The following is a 17742-nucleotide window of genomic DNA, read 5'->3' on the forward strand; positions in this document are numbered from 1 at the left end:
AGAGAGTTAAACTCAATGAAGCAGATGCACAACACAAGCTCTTTGGGTGTCTTATAAATAGTATGCCTACAATAATTTTCAGTGGACAGCCTCCAGAATAAATGATGCCCTCCAGCTAAAATGTTTTGTGCATTGCATTTCCCCCTTCCTTCAGCTGCCCCTGATAACATGTCTGGAGGCTGGGGGATGCTCAGGAAAATATTTGGGGACCAGCAGAACGTAAGGCGGAGGTCAGCAGAAATCCTTGCATGTCTTAGTGTGAGAGGAGCATTAGTCGGTATGCTGCTCAATGCTTTAACCACACACTCCCACCCGCCACAAAAATTTAAACAAGGGAACATGAATTTTACAAGCATTTAAATAAAAATAAATGGCCACATGAAGTTTTATATATGAAGCTGATATATTTGAATTACCATGATATGCTTTTTAACATCTGTTTATTACATATATAGGTCAAATAAACATGTTAATTCAGATAACAATTTGTTTCAGGGACTGGAAATTTTTCTGGAAAAGAAAATCCAATTCATAATTTTCTGGAAAACCCACATTGCTGCCCATCCCTTAACACTAATGCAACACTATATGAAAAAGACACTCCTATTAAAGTCATTACACAGATTAATGTTCATCCCCAGCCACTGCAGAGGACTTTATCTAACTCAGGATCACAACACACCACCAGAAGTATAAACCTCAACAATGGAATTCAGAGGATATTAGGGATGTGCAAACAGGTTCAATTCTGAAGCTGTTTGGCACTGAACCAGTTCAGTTTGATGGCTCGATATCAGATTGAACTCTCCATCCCCGCCGGTTTGGTTCAATATCAGACCAAACCCCCCACCCTGTTCAGGAGGTTCTAAGTTTAAATTAATTTTATTTTATTTTATTTCAATTTAAGAAAAATAACTCACTGCCTCTGCTCTGGGGGACTTCTCCGAGGCCACCGGGGAGGGTGTCTCTGCAGGCTCCCCGTCCTCCCACCGGCCTCCATTACTGTCCAAATCACCTGGTTCAGATGGTCTTCTGCCCTGTGGAGCAAAGCAGATGCTCCACCACTTAGCTACAATCTCATTGACAATATACCCAATCTACATGGATAAGCACAGGCGGTAACTCACCAGGGTATTATTATTATTTTCTGAGAGGATGTGTGGCATTACAGAGCACCCAGCTGAGTCCCGGGGTTGCTGCAGTATGCTGACAGCCTGAAAGTATGCTGAAAGGCACTGACAGCCCCAACACTTCTGAAGTTGTCTTGGAAGCAGGGTTTCTGCTAGGGGTGTGCATGAAACTGGTATCCCTGGTTCAGTTTGAGTCTGAACTGGACCCAAATGGAACCTGGCATGTTTGATTTTACGCCCCCCACCCCGAACATACCTCCAGGTTCGGCTCAAATTCGAGCCGGTCCAAGGGTTCTAACAACAACAACTTTTTTCAACAACTCACCGCCTCCAGGAAGGGGGGCGCTGCCATAGCTGCAGGGAGGTCTCTGGCAGTTCCCCATCACCCCACTGGCCTCCCCCCAGTCTCCAATTGACCTGGTTCAGGCCATTATAGTCCATGTTTGGCCTGTTCTGGGCCTCTTCTTGCTGGCATTGGCCATTTTGGTGACCAGTATGCATGTGAGGTGGCCTCAAAAATGGCCACCGCGGCCCAGAACGGGCCAAACACAGACTAGAATGGCCTAAACCAGACTGACTGGGGTGTGTGTGTGTGTGTGTGTGTGTGTGTGTGTGTGTGTGTGTATCTAGTTAGTTAGTTAGTAACCCCAGACTCATGGGGGTGGGGCGGGTCCAGCTTGAGTTGGAGCCGACTAAGTTCAATGTCAGACCGGCTCGAACTTGAGCTGGTTTGCACATCCCTAGTTTCTGCAGGTTTTCCAATTTGTGACACTGGGGGATTCTGTGGAAATGCCGCTTCTGAAACGGCTGCTTCAGTACAGGGACAGGGCTGCCTTTAAAGTCTGCAGCAGTCCTAGGATGCAGCACTGCATCTCTGTAACACCATGTGCATTGTCACCCATTATTAATTATTATTACTACTAGGCTTATCAGCAAAAACTTTACAAAGGGAAATGAATAGTAACAAGAAGATGGTTCCCTGTCCCCAAAGAAGCCCCCCAAAAAAACAAAAGGGGGGGGCAAAACTAATGCCCAAACTAAAACAAAACAAAACACCTAGGTTGACACCAACTGTCACTGGAGGGATGATATTATGCTGGGGTTGAATAGGGGCAGTTGCTCTTCCTCTTCTAAATAAGAGAGATACCACTTTAAAAAGTGACTTTTGCTCACTTAGCAAGGTAGGACCTCCAAGCAGGACTCCTGGACCTCCTCCATCTATTCCCTACCAATATTCCAAAATAGAAGCAGAGCACTCAGACATCCATGGTCACTGAATGTCTTCCCCATTGCAATTAGGGGAAACTGGATACTGTTTACAACCCTCCTTCATTCAACATGTTGTTGTAGTGTACCCAACAAACAGGACAAAGGCGATATGTACTATGCAGAAACTGCAGAAAGCCCAAACTCCCCAAATGCACATGAACTCTACCACACACCAGTGAAGATGGTGAGAAGCACAGAACACCAAGCATTCAATTCCATCTATGTTAGCCAAACACTCATGACTTATTCTTCTTTAAAGGTTGAAAACCAAGGCACATCAAGACAAAACGAACAGTAATTGTTACTAGGCTCAAATGCCACTCCCTACATTGGATGGATGGATGTTGTCTTAGTTATTACATAATGAGGCTGTTCTCACGTGCAACTTAACCCAGTCTAGGAAAGCCCAGCCTGGGCTAGGCTGTGTGTGAGAACCACCAGGAGCAGACCTGATTCTGGCAGGGGAGGGCAGACCCGCTTTTAACTGGGGTTAAAGGAACGAGCACACCCCTAACCCTGGCTGTGGGACTGTGTGTTCACTCAGGTTGCATTCAGCCCAAGCGGACTCAGAGACAAGTGCCTAGAGCACCTGTTTCCTGTAGGAATCTCCCAATGCAACACACACACAATGTAAGATACATGGAGGCCAGGATATATAGTCCTGGACTCCAGAACTCCATGCTGTGTTGTGCAGCTTGGATTACCTGAGAGTGCAGTCCAACCTTCCAGCAACATTTGGTCGCTCTTCTGGGGTCGGGGGAGGTGAGTTGGCCCATGCAGTCATGTGAATAGCCCCTACATTTCCAAAGAAGTGGAGTTTCAAATGTCAGCATGCCAATGGGTGAGTGGAGCTGGGCATGTGGATTGAAAAGTGCCAGGTGGGTACTCTCTCTCTCTCTCTCTCTCTCTAATCTCTCATTCACCCACCAATCCCTAATGAGCACTGAGAGGAACTATCTGCTGCTGCAGCTACCCACTGTTTGTCATAGGTCCCATGACTGTCTCGTCTTTTCACAGGCAATCGGGCACAGGCTACACTCACAGAGGCACAGTTCCCCACTTCCTGTGCCATGCAGTCAACCAGTGAGGCCTATAACATCAGGAAGTCATGGGAAGGCAGCTTGCTCCTCTGTTGTATTGGCACTGTTGTGTCTTTCCAAATGCATATATCAGATAACAGCGTAAGCCAACCCATTTGGGGACTGAATGGCCACAATTTTATTGAGAAACAGAGCAATGACATAGGTAAGCATCCCTGTAAACATCGAGTTATCTAAGAGAGCGCCTTCTTCTACATGATCCCCACTGCACATTAAGGTCATCTGAGGAGGTCCGTCTCCAGTTGCCACCAGTTTGTCTGGTGGCGACGCAGAGGCGGGCCTTCTCTGTAGCTGCTCCTGGGCTATGGAATGCAGTCCCGGCAGAAATTCGTAATTTGAGATCATTGCTGTCCTTCAAGACAGCCCTTAAAACCTACCTATTTGGCCTGGCCTTCCAGAGTTTTAAATGATTAACTGTTTTAAACTGTTTTAAACTGTTGCCCTGATTTTCAGGGCTTTTTGCTGTTTTATTGTGTTTTAATAGTTTGATTTTAATTGTTAATTTGTTTTTATCATGTTGTGAACCGCCCTGGGCCATTTTGGAAGGGCGGTATATAAATCAAATAAGTAAGTAAGTAAGTAAGTAGTCTTGCTCATGGGTAGTCCACTGAAATGTCATTCATACCAACACTGGGAGAGGGAAAGGAGTGGCAGGTCTGCTTCAACCCACCAAGAGCCCTGTAAGTCCTCGTCACCCAAGGCCAGCAGTTACCTTCTTGATCAGGGCTACACAACTCTCGCCCGCCTGCAGATCTTAGTGTATAACTCCCACAATCCCTGGCCACTGGGCATTGTGGATGGGGGTAGTGGTCCAAAAGCAGCTGGAGAGGCAAAGTTGTGCAGCAAGTCATGCAACCCTGCTCTGGAGCCTCCTAGCCACATAAAAGCTGCTGTCCCTTTGCTTGAAACTTCCAAGGCCTAAAAGAAGTGTATACCAAATGGCCCTACACACAACAGAGCGGCTGCATGTACACTCTGTGAACTGCCGCTTGACACAACACCACTGTCTCATTTCTAGGGAAGAAATGAAAAGCAAATTTCTATAAATCAATCTGGAACTTGCAAGAAACCTGTGGTTTTTGTTGAAGCAGACTGTTGTGTGCTGTAACAAACTCCTCTGTCCTTTTTGTAAATAAGATTCAGTCTGAGCAACTCTGCTCCTCAGGGAACCAATGCTTTAGTGTGAATTGCTACCACTCAGAGGTAATGGAGTGAGATTGTCCATGCCATTACTTTAAATGGTTGGAGGCCATACAGTCCCCAATTTCATTAGCTACATTTATATACAGACTTCACTTAAAGCTCCTGAATGCAGAGGTGTGTAAATGTTAGGATGCTCTCTTCCCTTAGCCATAAATGCAACAAAACCCAGTGCCCAAGGTCTGTACCAGGTTAAAATGTTTCAATTCTCAGTGAGGGAGGAAAGATATTAGTCAATATTGAACAGCTTTATTAGACTGACTTTCTTTCACTTCTCTACAAACTGCACACAGTTAGGAGCTTGCAAGGATGGCCTTCTAAAAGCAGGATTATTTCAGCATCAATGAAGGGTCATCTGTGCATGTTCTATGGGGATTTCAAAACCTGGAAGAGATGGATCTAAATTCTGATTGAGGCTTCTGAGGTGTGCAGTTTTTATCTTGCCCTATAAGCAGACAGCTGAACCTTGAAAATATACCTCATTAGAGACTGCACAACCATACTGGAGACTGGCACCTGAGTTAGGGACTTCCAAAGTCCATTTCCTGAACAAGTCAAGCTGCATAAAACCTGTCAATTTTAATGATGTGTGATACAGGAAGTCAGCTGATACAATCAATATTTCACCAAATAAAAGCTCCATGAATCTACTTGGTCTCAACCCTTAACCAGAAGTAATTGGCCGGATCATAAACCTGTGGTGCTATGGGATAAAACTGAAAACTGGTGCTTCATGGAGCTTCAGGAATTAATAGAAATAATCAGGCTTCTACACTTGGCAAAGTGGATTTATCTACAAATGTATTAATTAAAAAAACATACTAAAGGGAATTTTTACTATATTATCCTCCCTTCTTTCTCCTTTTTGGACAAGTTTCATTACAGCCAATCAATGTCAAGCATGCAGCTTACCTAGAAGAAATCAAGTGGTTGGCTGAAGTAGAGCTGAGTCATAATAGCCCTACCATAAAACTGGCTTAAGCTTTTAACTGTCTCAATTTGTAGGCATATAAATATGTATGATTGGGTGTGTGTGTGTGTGTTTTGCTTCAGCTGAGATAAATGAGTGACAATCTACTACAATTATTGCACCATCCTTCCAAATGAGTCAGAAATTGTAATTATAATGTCATAGATCACATGGATCTATAGATCACATATATATAGGCTTCTTTCTTTTTAAAATCTATATATGTCAACATCACAAACAGCGCATAGTACATTTTACCCACTGTATGATATAACTCTGAATGCACCACGGTGCTCTTAAAAAGATTAGTCTTACAAGATTAGGCTAAGAACATAAAAACCAAAAAAAAGGATGATGCAATATCATCATCATCATAGTCGACTGCCTTGAACTTCTATGTGCATGAAACACAATTTCATGATGTTGGGGTTTTTTTTAATGAAGATTAGGAGTATAAATAAAGAGCATGGCAAATATACATTGACATACCCCAATATAAAGAAGCTGCCAGCAACTTGGGACCAAATTAGTCAGAATGTTATAAAATCAGTGATTGCAAAAGCAACTGGCAGGGAGGAAGGGAATGCATTCTAAGCACAGTGCTGGGAGTAGTCATCCCACACTGTTTCCCCCAATCTGAATTACCTCTACTCCAAAGCTGCTATTTGCCACAAGGGCTTATGCATACAGGTATTCAATGGGGCCACACAGTTATGCATATAGGTAACACATGTGGGGCACACAGTGTTAAACCATGGATTGGCATTACATGAGTGAGCCTTGAGCTCACACAGTCTCCCCTACCCTCCCTTCTCATCCATTGCTCGATCCAGCTGCAACACCAAACTATGATTTACTCAGAAACAAGATCTGTGGGAGAGGATTAGAGCACGCATGGTGCTTTAGAGGAGCATGTAAGCCTGAGGGTTGATCAACAAATGTCATTCAAGGTTAGGAGTTGCATGTGAACCAAGCCAATGCACTACTGCTAATCTTAGTTATATAAAGTAAAAGTAAAGTGTGCTATCGAGTCGGTGTTGACTCCTGGCGACCATAGAGCCCTGTGGTTGTCTTTGGTAGAATGCAGGAGGGGTTTATCATTGCCATCTCCCGCACAGTATAAGATGATGCCTTTCAGCATCTTTCTATATCACTGCTGCCTGACAGAGGTGTTCCCCAATAGTCTGGGAAACATACCAATGGGGATTCAAACTGACAACCTCTGGCTTGCTAGACAAGTCATTTCCCTGCTGTGCCATTAGGTGGCTACATTATTTATCTACCACTTTTCAAGAAACATTTCCAAAGTGGATTAGAAGAGATCCTCATTTTTCGTGGATTCTCCTACCACAGTTTCTGTTATTCATGGGTGGGTCATTGAGACATGGTTTCTTTGTTCACAGGCCAAAAATAGCCCTATTATGGGCTATTCGCAGTATAGAGAAGGTGATTTGTGCACCTACAACTAGGGCTATTTTTGGCTATTTGCAGTAGAGAGACCAAGTTTTTTGTTTGTGCACTAAGCCTAGGGTTATTTTCAGCTATTTGTGGCTAAGTGACAAATGGAAATGACTTCTGGTGTCATTTCCAGTGGCCATTTTGTGTGGCCATAGTTTTCCACCAAAAAACCCCACACACCCCAAAAATTGAGGCTTTGGAAGTTGTGGGGCATTGCTGGACTGTTGGAGAGCAAGGTAATGTGCTTTACTACTATTATCCCCCTAGCTTTTTAATTAGATTTGAGCACATTTTCATTAGATTACATTTAAGTGTGCTGAGGAATCTTACCCCCCCCGCCCCCTCTATCCCCATAGGCTCAAGATTTCATTTTTCAAAGTTTCCCTGTTTGTGGCAATAGGCCAGAACAGAATTCCTGCAAAAGAAGAAGGCCTCCTGTACACAGACTAAAATAAAATAAGATGCAATGATGTCAACACATGGGGGAAAGTAGTAGTATATGTTATGAGAAAGGAGGGCGCCTTGACACTAACTGCTGCTTTTGGCAGCACTGTAATGTTTAGTTCTGCCCTAAGAAGCTGATTTAGATTAGGAGATCATCACTTCAAGCTCCATTAAAGGCTCACCCCATTGCCAAGGCTCCCATTTGTACGCAGTAATTGAAGACTGCAGCCAGAAGTGCACCAAGGTAATTTTGGATAGCCTGGGCCTAAAGGCCTTTTGAGCCACACACCCCACCTCACTGCAAGTTAAGCATTATACACATACACACTCGCACACACCCCGTGAAACACACAGTGTTCTTGAGGGCACAATCAGCAACTGGATTCACAAGAATGTAAAAATATAAATCAGCTATATGTATGCATATATGCATTAACAGAAACATTTCAACACTCAACTTAACATATTCCCATCCCACATTTTCCCTACTGCCTCCTCTGTCTCTAAAGCAGAGATCATGCTTGGCCACCCAGCGCAGTTCACACAGTCACACCCAGCCCATGTGTGGACTACACCACCTGGACGAAAGAGGATTTGGGGAACCCCAGGGTATGTGGAGGCCCTGGACTTTGTCCCGGAGGTCCAGGAGTAAGAGCGCCTCTGACTACAGCATAAGGTCACAGTCACACTCGGCTTGTCAGTGCAACTACACCACCTGGACTAAAGAGGATTTGGGGTGCCCCAGTGTGTGTGGAGGCGCTGGACTTTCTCCTGGAAGTCTAGGAGTTAGAGCACCTCTGACTACAGCATAAGCTATATGTTGATGCTACACACTCACTCACTGAAAACCAGGGGCGTAGCTAGGGGAGAGGGGGCCGTGTTCATCCCTCTCCCTGGAGGCCCCCCAGAGTGAGGGAGATAATGAAGAAAATAGGGAGGGGTGAAGCTGGAGGGCCCTCAGGAGCTGGGGGCCCATGTTCTTTGAACCCTTTTGCTCAATTATAGCTACGCCCCTGCTGAAAACTAAAACACACTAGAAAACACACACAGAGCCACTGTAATGCTGCTTGGCAATTTTTACACTCCAGACAGCTAAGAAATGAATACAATAACATTTACAGACAAAACTATAGTTGTATTAATCTGGAAGTTCAGCTTCTTCTCCAAGGTGACCAGACATTATCATCTGTCTTTTGGAGATTCTATTGGCAGTAGTTGTCAAGACACCCATTTGTCATATGTCACCTTATGCATTGGTCCTTGAATTGTACATATGCATGAAAAGAGAGCAGTAATTCAAACATCATTCATCAGTTCATGGCAGCTGTGAAGTACATAATCAGAAATAACCCAGGCCAGTTCACTTGTAGTGCAAATGACTGGTCTCTATGCAGCACAAAACTCAACAAGTGACTTTCAAACAGTGTTGCATCTATGTAATAGAATTTAGAAGATGGAATGAGAATTCCAGGGTGGCTATCAGTGACTTTCATTTTACATATCATTTGTACTTCACACTGCATTAGAAACTTTCAAATTACGTTGGCAGCATGAAAAACTACTTATTATTCTTACTCCTTTCCTTTTAGAAAGAATTGTAGGGGAAGAATGGCATTTCAGTCCCCAAATAGCAAAACAAAATCAGTTTGGTGAGAAAGCAGCAAAGCAAGAGACAGTTCTTTAGTACTGAAGAACTACACAGATTTATTAATCCTTGTACAAAGAAACAAAAGGCTACAAACAAATGTGAAAAAGCCTGCAGCTTAATTTCAACTGTAGCTCATGGCTGAAGAGAGAGACCAAAATAAACAGCCATCTCTGGAGAGACAAAATGGAGACTAACACAGGAAGCACAAAACGGGGAGGAGTCCAGAACTTTTTTCCATGACCCTAAACCGCGCCCCAGGGGTCACTATGAGACATTGCAGCAGAGAGCTGATGCTGCCAGGGTCCTAGCTTCAACACTCCTCATCGGTTCATGCTGCTGTCTGTAAGTCCCAACTTCTCTCTCAAGTTTTGAAATGATTTTATTTAATTTTTATTTATTTATTTATTTTTACATTTATATCCTGCTCTTTCTCCAAGGAGCCCAGAACGCATCTGCTACCCTTTGTTCACCTGGACAATACATCAACTTTAATTTTGGATGGATTGTCCCTTTTAGGTACCTGCCTAGTCTCTTTACCGCAGTCCAGCAATCCGGCCTAACCTTCTCTGCTACAAATTCAGACATCCTTTGTGTGTGCATTCCTTCACAGTTTTGCCCTTTTCAGTCACACATTCTACTTCAAACAATCCATTTTCTTGTAAAACTGCATTCATAAGCAATTCCTGTTTGTTTGATTGATTAAGTGCCGTCAAGTTGGTGTCGACACAGTGACCACATAGATAGATTCTCTCCAGGATGATCTGTCTTCAACTTGGCCTTTAAAGGTCTCTCAGTGGTGCATTCATTGCTGTCGTAACCAATTCTATCCACCTTTCTGCTGGTTGTCCTCTTCTTCTCTTTCCTCCAACTTTCCCCAGCATTATAGACTTCTCTAGGGAGCTGAGTTTTCGCATAATGTGTCTGAAGTATGATAGTTTGAGCCTGGTCATGTGTGCCTCAAGTGAAAATTCTGGATTAATTTGTTCTATGATCGGCTTGTTTTCCTGGCTGTCCATGGTATCTTCAAAATCTTCTCCAGCACCAAAGTTCAAAAGCATCAATACTTTTTCTATCTTGCTTCTTCAAAGTCCAACTTTTGCATCCATAGAGTATAACAGGGAAAACCATTGTCTGAACAATTCTAATCTTTGTAGGTATAGATAGGTCAAGGTATCTAGATATCCTTTCCAAGGCCTTCATTGCTACCTTACCAAGTGCTAGTCTTGTTTATGAGTAATGAAATAGTGCCTTCCTTTAAATTTTACTTCACAGCCCCTTTCTGTATCATACAGACATCAGATTTGTTTCTAGAGTAGGCACATACAAAACTTAACCAATTGTTAATCCAATGGTTTCTCCTTTCTCCAGTTTGCAGAGCATCTATGCAAATCCTTTCCCTTTTGCATACATCAGTTTTCCATCTGCCAAATATATCGGGGTTTTACAACTCATATCTCACCTATATCGGGCAACAGTGATATAGGAAGATGCTGAAAGGCATCATCTCATAATGGCAATGGCAAACCCCTCCTGTATCTCACCAAAGCAAACCACATGGCTTTGTAGTTGCCAGGAGTCGATACGAACTTGACGGCACAACTTCACCTTTATCTAGCTTATAAATCTCTTCCTTCTCTAATGAGGTTGCTGGTAGCACCTGAGTCAACACAAATGCCACTGCTACATTTCTCAAACTTAGCTTCTAGAACTTTATCTGTCCTTACAAGGTATATCCTTTGCTTATTAGCTTTAGTCCCTGATTACTTGTAAGTTCTGTACTCTGTGTTCCCAAATGACTCACTCTCTTTGCAACTTTGTTTTGCTTGCCTTTTGTCTGCAGACTCTTTATTCTTGGGACACTTATTCTGCAAGTGTTTGGGGCTTCCACAAATAAAGTATTAGTTCTTTGCAAGGATCTAAATGCATTTTCTTCATTTTCCTTTGGTTGCTTATCATCCATTCTGAGCAAATCAAAGTCCTCTAGATGGCTAATTACACATTAAAATCTGCACCCTCCTTGACTTCCAAGGCACTAGTCACACTATCAAAGTAATGTGGCAAACTATTCAGCAGCAACCTTATCAAAACTGCATCTGGCATGATTACTTCTTGTGCTTGCAGTTGCCTAGATATCTAACATTTCATTTATGTGCTTGGACAGACTTTCTCCTTCTCTAAGCCTTTTGTTGCTCAGCTTTCTTACTAGTTGCACTTTGGAAACCACAGACTTCTTTTTATATAATCCCTTCAGAGTTTCCCACATATTCTTTACATTTTCTTTGTCTCTTAGATGCACCAAGATTGGGTCACTCACCACCAAGCAAATCGTTCCTGATGCCTTTTCATCTGCTCTGTCCCATACCTTCTGCTCCTTTCCTGCATCTGCATGACTTTTGAGGAACATCTCCAACTTGAAAGACCAGAGCTCGTACTCAGAACCTTGCAACTTTTCAATCATCTGGAATCCTTGTGCTGTCACCATTTACAAAGCTTTTCTCTTTGCTTTGGTTTCTATTTAACTCTCTAGGCCTGTCTCTTTTATTTACTGGCTTCTGGGCACATAACCTATAGGGGAAGAATGGGAGTTCAGTCCCCACATAGCAAAGCAAAACCAGTTTGGTGAGAACACAGCAAAACAAGAGGTCTTGAGACAGTATTGAAGAACTACAAGGATTTATTTAAAGAAAAGATTACAAACTAATGTGATAAAGTCTGTAGCTTAATTTCAGCTGTAGCTCATGACTGAAGAGAGGGACCAAAACAAACAGCTATCTCTGGAGAGACAAAATGGAGACTAACACTGGAGGAACAAAGAGGAGAGATGTCCAGCACTGTTATCTATGACTCTAACCCAGCCCCCCAGCCCCTCCAGTGGTCACTATGAAACATTGCAGCTGAGAGCTGTTGCTACCAGGATCCTAGCTCCCACAGAAACTAGGGATGTGGACAGAACCAGGTGGGGTGGCTCAAAGATGGGGTGGCCAGACTTTAAGTGTGGATGCACTCACCCCTCCCTCCACTTCCCTTCCCCCTGATGGTGCTTGGTTTTTGTAAAGTCCTTCGGGGCAGCAGCATACCTTCCTGCTGCCCCATCCCCTTTTTGGCCAGAAGTGGCTGGAAGTAACTGGCACACGTGTGCAAAAGAAAGAAGCAGAACCAACTCTGAAGCAAAACTGCAGACTGCTGTAAGAGGGTTGGTGCATAAATCTCCCAAGATCTTAAAGCACACACTTCCATTACTCCCCCTAGTAATAATGTGGGCATACTTTATACAGTCTGAAAGAGTGGCCAAATAGGAATAAGGAGAGGGCAGATGGGGGTTTCAACATAACTGAGGAGAGAATGATACCAACACATGCAGGAAAATATATATTTTTAAACAAACTACAACCCTCCTCCAATCCCCACACACACCAACCTAACCCCCACAACTACCTGAAGACTAAGAGCTGCATGTGCACACTACCTTCACAATGCCATGGAGCTCTGGAAGCAAAGAGGAGTTTACAGGCACAAACCCCCAGTTGCTGGATGGCTCTTTGAATGAAGGAAACCTTCATCTTCGGCTGAAAGGATATGGCAATGGTGGTGGTGGTGGGCGGAATGAGCTTTAGGGAATTGTGGTACACATACCCTGAATCCAATGTTCCCCCACAAACTAAGCTTCGATCAGGATTCACTCTTTGCAGGTGAAGAGACTTCAGAGGAAAGAGGAACTAGCATGGAAGACACACCCTTTTGGACTTCCTCCACTAATAAGAACTGCATTGACAGTCAACTGGATTGAACTGAAGCATTCCATTTGAAGTTTTCAGTTAGTTAGTTAGTTAGTTAGTTTTATCAAATTTGTATGCCACCCCAAGCTTCCATCTTTGAGTGGCTTACAACAACATAAAAATAAGCCAAAACACAGAAGTAAAAACCTTAAAACAATTTAAAACCATAATTAAATTAAAATGCTTGGGTGAAAAGATAAGTCTTTAACAAATTGCTAGAGTTTTTAATATGCTAATTTTAAAATAAAGTTCTGGCAGACCTTAAGACCTAAATCAGACTGAGCAATCAAGAAGAAGCAGCACTTTGGGCAAAATGACTCAAATTTCTGTTTGAATCGACTTGCCATTCTCTTACTTCACGCAGTATATGGGATCACCCTGACCTTGTGAGAGACCATTAATAACAGGTTCACTCGTGCAGCTACAAGGATGGTCTGTGTTTAAATAGTTACAGAAACTCCACATTTTGCGTGTTTTATGCTACCTGAACTGAGGGGATTACCAAGTGTGGTGTGGGGGGTGGGGAGCATGACTGGAAGTCTTAAGTCTCTAGAGCAAATCAAGTGTTGCAACACTCAAGGATCATACTAAAAAAAAAGATCTTAAAGATTTCCATTCTGCTTAGCAATCAGATGGCTCCCCTTTGGGGCCTTATCAACATAACAAAGAAATGGCCAAGAGGGAAGCTCCGAACCTCAAGCCTCTGGTCAACATGGGCTGAACAAACAAATGTAACTCAGCTTGTGCTAAGTGAGTTGCACAAAGTTAAGCAGACATTCTGGCACAAATGCATCTACTATTGCAACCTTTGCTGAAAAGGGTGTGAGAACGAAAACAAAAAACATCAGACATTGCACAAACTACAGAAACCGCTATGGAAGAATGTACAACTTTACAATCTGAAATACAAATAATGCAGAAAGATGAAGAAAATTATCTTTCATGCATTGAAAATCTGGAAATCAAGAGATCTGATTGAGATTTCGTTGAGAGTCTGGAAAATCAATTAAAAGGGGATTCAGTCTAATTTAGAAGCTTTGAAGAAAGGGTAGAAGGCACTGATATTATCTCCTTTGTCTCTATATGGCTAAATAAAGAATTGCAACTAGAAGATGGAATCTACCCGATCAGTATAAATCCATATCAAGTAGGTCCCCCGCCTATACATGCAACACAACTGCCATGGAATATTGTACAATTTTTGAATATGCATACAAAAATAAAACACTGCAAGGAGCCAGAAGACACAGATCTTTTCAGTACTTGAAGAAACCCATACTGGTTTTCCCAGATCTCTCCCCAAAGACCTTGAAACAAAGAAGAACAATGCATCCCATATCAGAAACACTAATAGCAGCAAATATCCCTTACAGATGGGGCTTCCCCTTCTCACTCAAAATTTGTCATAAAGGGGCAATACTAACAGCCAAAGATTTAGAAACTGGTATGGACCTTTTCTCCTCTCTGGTTCTTCAGATGAAACAAACCAATGCAACAAAAGAACCCTCCCAAAAATATCTAAAATGGAGAAAGCAATAAACTACCTAACATAATACTTCTCCAAGCTGAAAGCCAATGAGGTGCAATGCTAGAACTTTAAGCTATCAATAAAACAAATTCAGAAATGATGGAGCAAATATGCATGCTTTCAAAAATATATCCTTAATTTTTAAAAAAAAAAATATGTTCCACTACTAAAGAGAAGGGTGGGGGCCTGGGAGGTTACACTGGAAAGAATATGCAACAACAATCAATGGGGTTGTATAAGCCTCCTTAAACACATTGATGTGGGGCCAGAGAAGGAGCAAATAGTTGCATGTGCTTTCTGAGCTAACTTTTTTGTTAACTCGTTTGTTCCACTTCATTATTAAGATAGGCTGTAAAATGTTTTATTAATAGGGCAAATGGGTCAGTATGTGTGTACTCTCTTGGTTAACCCTGCTAACTTGGCAAAGAGGCACCTTTTAACGTGGTGATTCTCTTTATTTAGCAGGGGGAGAGTAACTGGCCCTATCCACCCCCAGCACAGTACCTCCAGTTACTGTTGCTGGTGTCTATCTGATGTTTCTTTTTAGATTGTGAGCCCTTTGGGGACAGGGATCCATCTTATTTATTTGTTATTTCTCTGTATAAACCGCCCTGAGCCATTTTTGGAAGGGCGGTATAGAAATTGAATTCTTCATCATCATCATCATCATCATCACCACCATCAATCATGCTCTGCACCCCCGCAGTGATGTCGATAGGCTATACCTCCCTCGCAGCTCAGGTGGAAGAGGAATGCTGCAAGTCCATCAAACAGTAGAGGAGGAGAAAAGAGGCCTTGAAGAATATATCAAGGACAGTGAAGAAGATGCACTTCAAATGGTCAATAATGCAAAACTATTCAACACCAATGAAACAAAGCAGGCCTACAAGAAAGAACAAGTCAAGAACTGAGCAGAAAAATGGAAAAAGAAGCCCCTGCATGGTCAATATTTGCACAATATAAGTGGGAAATCAGACATCACCAAGACCTGGCAATGGCTTAAGAATGGCAACTTGAAGAAAGAAACAGAGGGTTTAATACTGGCTGCACAAGAACAGGCACTAAGAACAAATGCAATAAGAGCAAAAGTCAAAAAATCCACAACAAACAGCAAGTGCTGCCTTTGTAAAGAAGCACATGAAACCATGGACAACCTAATCAGCTGTTGTAAAAAGATCGCACAGACTGACTACAAACAAAAGCATGACAAAGTAGCAGGGATGATACACTGGAACATCTTCAAAAAATACAAACTACCTGTAGCCAAAAATTGGTGGGACCATCAAATTGAAAAAGTTAAAGAAAATGAAGATGTAAAAATATTATGGGACTTCCGAATACAAACAGACAAACATCTGCCACACAATACACCAGATATAACTGTAGTTGAGAAGAAAGAAAAACAAGTCAAAATAATCGACATAGCAATACCAGGGGATAGCAGAATAGAAGAAAAAGAAATATTAAAAAATCACCAAATACAAAGATCTACAAATTGAAATTGAAAGGCTGTGGCAGAAAAAGACCAAAATCATCCCAGTGGTAATTGGCGCCCTGGGTGCAGTTCCAAAAGACCTTGAACAGCACCTCAACACCATAGGGGCCACAGAAATCACCATCAGCCAATTACAAAAAGCAGCTTTATTGGGAACAGCCTATATTCTGCGACGATATCTATAACAATTGACAATAAAATTCTGGCATCCCAGGTCCTTGGGAAGGACTCGCTGTCTGGATAAAACAAACCAGTCAATAACACCTGTCTGACTGTGTAAACAAGAAATAATAATAATCTATAAGCCTCACATCCTCCCCATGCCTCATAACCTATATTTCTAAGAACTTCACATCCTATATCTCTAAGAACTTCTCTAAGAACTTCAACAAAAGAGAGAGAAAGAAATATACAAATTCTTTTGAGTATTCTTCCTCACCTCCCTACCATCCCATAAACATGGCATTTACTTTGCAAACATTCTGGTGAAGGGAGTGAGAGTGAAAACATATATACATGATCTTATGGATAGTTTACAATATAGATATCTCCATCTCCTTTATATTTGGGGGCATATGTTAAACAAACAAACAATTACAAACAATATGTAGCAACATCTCCTAAGCAGTTCAACAAAAGAGAAATGTGATGAAGGAATACACACATTTTGGGGGGCAGTCTACAAATTACACCTCTCTCACTTGCCTATTTTCCTATTAGCAATGGCTTCTATTTTGCAAATACTGTACTCTGTTGAAAGGAGTTGGAGGGAAAACATATATACACAATCTTTTGGATAATTTACAAAGTAGATGTATTTCTCTCCTCCTTATCTTCTCATACTTATAACTTTACAGTTTTACAAAGAGCGCGGAAGATTACTTATCCATAAACAGAATAGTAAAATATTATTTTAGGAACTTCACAGCAATGGTCTTTGGGGTAATTAATCAAAATGGAGAAAGGAAGAGGGAAGTGTATACATTCCCAAATATGTATTTGGACACAATCTCTCTTATATTTCTATTTCAAATATACTTCAATAGATATTTCACATTACCATGTCTTAATTAAATTTTGTATGATATAAAGGCATGAAATATGCCATGTAGATACACTTCATAGATTAGGTTTCTTGAAAAATTAAACTGTCCAGCTAGAGAAAGGGTAAATTAACAAATGTAGACAACCTGGGATGAAAAGGTGCTTTAGGTTTTCTTCAAAAAAAAAGGTGAATGGAGATTTCATCACCAAATTTGTTCATGTTTAACCTTTGTTAAACTATTGACTTGTCTGTTTGACTGTTTTGGGATGGGGGGTGGAATAGTTAAGAAATTCATAGTCATCAGCTGGCTCAGGTTTCACCTACACAGGTTTCACCTATACAGGCAACTGTACAAATTTCCCCTAAATGGGAGAGTAAATATGTTTATGACACATAATGTCAGACATCTTAAAAATCCTCTCTGTTAATTGTTTTGGCTTGGGGCCATGTGTCAAGCGCTCAAAAGTATTTAAAACACTGGGCCATTTCTCATGACCAGGGACCCAGGCTGAGGGGGGGAGGAAGGCGACAGAAGCTTACCTCCCCCACAGATGACCGTGTCCCAGTTGTTGGGCTCGAGTGCCTAGATGATTTCCTGCTGCCCCATGCAGCGCGGAGTAGTGGAGGCCAGGGCATGTCATCCTGGCCCCTGGCAATCCCACCACGAGTGTGCGGTGCA

The 17742-nt window shown here is 42.1% G+C and overlaps 1 protein-coding gene across 2 annotated transcripts in view; it reads right to left on the reverse strand.

Moving 5' to 3' along the window:
• SGCD (sarcoglycan delta) overlaps positions 1–11599 on the reverse strand; it is a 620371-nt gene extending 608772 nt beyond the window's left edge. The window contains exon 1 of one of the 2 annotated variants that reach the window (XM_053298220.1): positions 11534–11599. The gene's annotated coding sequence lies outside the window, so the exon portion shown is untranslated. The remainder of the gene's footprint in view (positions 1–11533) is intronic. The other variant, XM_053298224.1, reaches the window with a different exon arrangement.
• Positions 11600–17742: the final 6143 nt, after the last annotated feature.

This window comes from Hemicordylus capensis, chromosome 2 (assembly GCF_027244095.1).
Source record: "Hemicordylus capensis ecotype Gifberg chromosome 2, rHemCap1.1.pri, whole genome shotgun sequence".
NCBI classification, from domain to species: Eukaryota; Metazoa; Chordata; class Lepidosauria; order Squamata; family Cordylidae; genus Hemicordylus; species Hemicordylus capensis.